Source organism: Rhipicephalus microplus, chromosome 5 (genome assembly GCF_043290135.1).
Source record: "Rhipicephalus microplus isolate Deutch F79 chromosome 5, USDA_Rmic, whole genome shotgun sequence".
NCBI classification, from domain to species: domain Eukaryota; kingdom Metazoa; phylum Arthropoda; class Arachnida; order Ixodida; family Ixodidae; genus Rhipicephalus; species Rhipicephalus microplus.
In genome coordinates, this window is record NC_134704.1 from 178,638,767 (window position 1) to 178,644,302 (window position 5,536).

A 5,536-nucleotide genomic window follows, 5' to 3' on the forward strand; every position below is an offset into this window, starting at 1 on the left:
CGGAGGAAGGTGATACACACGGTGCTAGCGATGACACTGCTGCCGCGTCGCAAATGTCTCTCTCAAAAACTGAAACAAGTCACAAAAATGGCGTTTTCAATTTAGGTTATTTGATAATAATTATCATCAAAAACGGTTGTAATACACCGCCTAATTGTTAAATATTATAAAGCTACGTTAACGACGTTGTTTATATTGACGGTGATCTATCCAAACAGCGAAGAAAAAAAAAGTTTCGTTTGGCGAGCCATCGCCCAGTCAAGCCAAGCCACTGGATTTGTTTTGTTAGTCCTGTGGATAATGGCGGCGTGCTTGTAGCGCCAGTGCAGATACGATTCTATTTTCTTCCCCAGCTACGGAGGTAAGACAGCTACATCTATTTATTTATTAAGAATACAGTCAAAGACTTCAGAACTTCGTATGAGTACTACAATGTGTTTCCGTCGCAGGTGCCAGCATGCCTAAAGCGAAGGAAAAGTCTTACACGCGCAAGAAAGCGTCATTGCAAACAAAGGCAATATTTCGGGATTTCGGATTTCAAGCCGGCAGCCAGCCGTCAACGTCTGAAGGAATCGGGAACTTCGAACAATGCAGTAGTGCATGTGGTACACTACGCGCATGCAGTATCACATGCTGTGCCAGTGAGTGTGCGAGCATTTGCGTGCCTGGGGCTGACGAAAACACTGCGGCTACATCAGCAGCTACTCAGGCGGATTGCTGCAGCTCGGCGCCCCCTGAGGGCAGTTCGCCTTGCGTCACCGAAAGTTACTCAACGGACACATCGCCTACCAAAATGTTCACCCTGTTCGTCCACCGGAGCATCGCACACTGAACCCGAAGGCTCGCCAATGCAACTCAGCGATGTGCCTTCTCCTGTAAGCGGAGTCCCGGAGGTACCTGTTTGTTCATCTTCCACTGATGCATTGTCAAAGCACAAAGATTTTGTTGTGTCACTGCGCAGTTGGGTCATCAAAGAAAATGTTACTCATACAGCTTTGTCCGCTCTTCTAAAAATTCTCAAGGTCAGTACTTTCGATTCTTCATCTCTGCCTAGCGACGCTCATACTCTTCTCGCCACGCCTAGAGATACACAGCGTGCACCTGTTGTCAGTTAAATGGTACCGGGACATTACTGCCACTTTGGGCTACAGAAAAGCCTCGAGAATGCTTTGTCAAAAGCACGTTATGAAGGCAGTCATGTTTCTCTTGCCTTTAACATTGACGGGCTGCCAATTTCCAAAAGCTCCACCATGCAGTTGTGGCCCATACAGTGCATGATTCGTGAAGATCGAAGAATACCACCCTTTGTAGTTGGAATTTTCGCAGGCCCAGGAAAGCCTGCTTCAGCCAATGAGTTTCTCAACAAACTTGTCAGTGACCTGCAACAGCTTCTTTCCCAAGGAATGATTTTTCATGGGCACCTAATTGATGTTTCTTTGAAGTGTTTTGTTTTGGATGCCCCAGCACGATCATTTGTGTTTCAGATTAAAGGACATACAGGTTATTCTGGGTGTCCTAAGTGCACAGCTGAGGGTACATACAGAAACAGTCGACTCAGCTTCCCTACTACGCCACCCACTTTGCGTACGGATGATTCTTTCAGGCGTCAGATTGACTCTGACCATCACCGGGGCGCATCAGTATTACCATCACTGCCCATAGACTGTGTGACCTCTGCACCACTGGACTATATGCACCTGTTGTGTTTGGGGATTGCGAAAAAGCTGCATAATGCTTGGCTAAGTAGTCCTTTAGACATAATGCCTTGGGCCTGCAAAGCGCAGACAATTCTCTCACCTTAATGTGTTGTTAGCACCATATGTGCCGAAAGGTGCCCTGCATCATTGGCCGTGAATTCAAAGTAAAAGAAAACTTGTATGAGAAGCCATTTATTTCTGGCACCATTGATGTTTTTGTGGTTTCATAGCTTTCTGGTGTTAAATGTTGGCCATTAATAAATGTATTCAAGGTTGCTAGGTTACCCTGGCACGGAAAATTTGTTACTATTCCACTGCTTCATCTGTCTTGAGGGCACTAAAAGAAGAATTGATTGCATTTAGGATAGATTACTCTTCAACAGTTTTTGACACACCGCTTTGCTATGAAGAGACGCTTTGTTTTCTTAAAGGGGAACTCCGGTGCATTTTCGACCATACTGAGATAATGCTGTTTTCAAATTGTATTGACAATCCTGCAAAGGCTAAGGTGGTTAATTTTGCCCAGGTACTCGTCAGTAATTTTAATTAAGCAATAAGCGACAAGTCAAAACAAAGACCAAAATGGGAAGCGGCTCTGTCATCCATGGTGGGTATCAGATGACGTCTCGAGAATTCGTCGCTGATGACGTCACGAGATCGGCTACACCCCGCCGCGGCTTGCTAGGTTGCACACATAGCTCACATTCCTCTTCTGATGCGCGAAAAGCAAGTTGGCGATATCGACGCAGAAGCAAGCTGTGCCAGAGCATCTGAACTTACTAGTGACAAGTTCAGCAATGATTGCAGCTACTATCTCAGCGCAGAAGCATCGCTTTTTGATTTCGACCCGCCGGCGCGTGAAGCATCTGACATGCCCCGAATCAATTTTCTTGTTGCTCAATATTGTAAGACCGACATCAACGATGACGAACACGTTGTATACAGCTGACAAAACTGAACTGTGCTAGCGTTGTCACCTCGTAGAAGAAAGCGCACGTTGCATCTGTCTGCCGGGGAATGCAGGGTTTTCCAAAAAGAGTAGGCCCTTACGTCACATGCACAGGGTGGCCTGCGTTTACTAGTGTGATTGCAGAATCGGCTACTAATTTTAAAATTTGTTTTCCAAGAAACTGAATGACTTAGGGTGCATAATTTGGCACATATTATCACAGTACCAATGAAAACACATGTTTAAAGTTTTATTGAAATCAGTTAATATTGAAAAAACGCCGGAGTTCCCCTTTAAGTGGTTGTTACATGAAAGTTTTAATTTGTTGTTTTCTTGCGTTAAATGATATGTGGGCTTTAACATCCCGAAACCACCATATGATTATGAGAGACGCCGTAGTGGAGGGCTCCGGAAATTTCGACCACCTGGGATTCATTAACGTGCCCCCAAATCTGAGCACACGGGCGTACATTTCCGCTTCCATCGGAAATGCAGCAGCCACAGCCGGGATTTGATCCCGCGACCTGCGGGTCAGCAGCTGAGTACCTTAGACACTATACCACCGTTGCGTTAAATGTTAAGCCAAGCCCTGCTGATCCTAGAAAATAAGTGTAAGTGCTCCCTGAAAAAGTAATTACAACATGTTATTAAAAACTAGTCTTGGTTCCTACTGTACTCTCAAGTCGCGATATGAGCTCTTCACATGCTGGAGCAAGAAATTGTGATGTTCCCATGGCCAGGCGAGTATCCTGTATGATGTCGCCAGAATTAGTACTGTAGCCTGACGTCAAGCTAGTGTCGATGTCGCGAGGTGCACCTTGGGAAAATTGGCTTTACTAGTACTGAGGGAAAAATGGCACTAAATTGGGACGAAGAAAGAATGACCGCACAACATTGAGGAACAATGGAACTGAGGAACAACTGTGTGTGTGTTTATTACACGGGAAAATATAGAGCTGCAAAAACAAATAGGACTACAACACTTGCTCATAAAGATGAAAAGCAAGATGAATCTCTCACGAGTCAAAATGTCCAAAGTTAACAGCTCAGAAACATGTTCTCTTTTTCGAGGAGGGCAAGTGGAGGCTCACTGACACACGTGTCCTTTCTTCCTAATATGGAAGGCTTCGTTGATTTCGCACTCGATCTTGTTACGATATCGTGAAAGCATCTTTCAATTATGGAAGAGCTGGGTGCAGCTGCACGAGGAACAATGGGCTGCTAAGGTGCTGCTTGTTGAAGTCTTGAGATTGAACGGGTGCTCATTCAGGTGATCGTTCAAACATTGACTGGTCTGTCCAGCATAGGTGTAGCCACATGACAACGGGATGTCGTAATACATTGTTAATGCATTCCTCGTACTGTGTCCTGTGTTTCTTTATGCACGCATGCTCTTTGGGGTTACTTTACTTTTTCGCATAGGCTGCCGAGAAAGCCTTACGCCTGCTTTGCTAACGATCTTGAGTGCATGGCTCGCACCGCGTGCGTAAGGGATGGCGGAAATTTTTTGTCTTGTGCTGGGTATTTCCTGGTGCTTTGCTCAGCACAGGAAAGACAATAAATTTTTGTCGTCTCTTAGGTACATAGTTTGAGTTATGCGCTCATGCAAATCGTGTATCAACTGGCCCTTCAAGACACCCTTCTGGCTTTAATTCCAAAATAATCTATCTCGGCATTTGCTGTACTTCACACTTGCTCCGAGCTATCTCTATACACAGGAGATTTGTAGGGCAGAGTAAACTGTCCTTAAAAAAAAATGGTGGCACTACCCCTTTAATATGACAGTTATTTGGTCACCATATTGTGCTAGCAGTGAAACGAAACAGCCACTATTGTGCAATAAACATTCACATTCTCCAAAGATAAAGAGGTGTATTGGTTGTGCTTGAATTAAAACTGATGTCTATGTGAGGACTGTTCATAGTGTTTAAGAGATATCCATGTCATAAGGGTATCTTAATTGTCCCATTGCATTGTTCTATGTAGAGCTCTAAAATGCTTCTGGGCGAACGACAGTTTTATGTATGATTAATGTTTATTGTACTTAATAAACAATAAAACTGTGTCATCCATTTTCAGCATGTGATGGAATTGAGCCCTGTGCTTTCCATGATGTGAATTTGTCTTATACATTTTTTTGGTATTTCCCATTTCATGTTTGTTTTTGTATTTTTGCAACAGTCATATTTGTCGCCTGTTCTGCAGTATTGTATTGTAATGGTGTTTTGCATCATACTGGATTTTGTCAGTTTTTAACTTAAACCTTTTTTATTTCTTGCTAAATGTTCTTGACATTTTTTGTTTGTACCAAAGCTTGTGTCTTTATGACCCTGTAAGTTTTAATTTTGATATTACAAAATGAAATAATCACAGTTAACTTCTTTCATTGTATTACCTTCACTGCTAGAATTGTGTGGAGCTGTGCTTCTATTCTCATCATTGTGTTCACACTTCAACTTGAACATTGTACTTGATTTAATTAGTGTTGGCTTAATTTATTTATTCATTATTACTAGAGTACATGATTTGACCTAATGATAATAAACATTTTATTGCATCTGAGACCTTGTGTGAGCCCAATCTTCTTACGCTTTAGCACTTGTTCCTGGGCAAGTTGATGCCTAAGTTTGCCAAACATATGTTATTCTGTTTTATCGATGGTAAAAGCTTGAAAACAAATAAGCTTCTAAGCATGCACAGTGGCATGAAAGTTCGCTGTACTCTTTCACGTCGCTGTGCATGATTGTTTTTTCTAGCTTATACCATCAATAAACAGCTGGTAATTGGCACTCCGGATCCCTAGTCGTCACCTTATTTGTGTCCATGAATCTTGTTTTAATTTAGCATTGCACCAGAAATAATTTTAGCTCTTTGATATTTAATCTGCAGC

General features: G+C 42.9%; 1 long non-coding RNA gene across 1 annotated transcript; it reads left to right on the forward strand.

Annotated features, from left to right (window-relative positions):
• The first annotated feature begins 276 nt into the window (after positions 1 to 276).
• LOC142818041 (uncharacterized) lies at positions 277 to 5,208 on the forward strand. Its single transcript, XR_012895495.1, has 2 exons — positions 277 to 361; positions 450 to 5,208. It is a non-coding gene; the product is annotated as an uncharacterized LOC142818041 (long non-coding RNA).
• Positions 5,209 to 5,536: the final 328 nt, after the last annotated feature.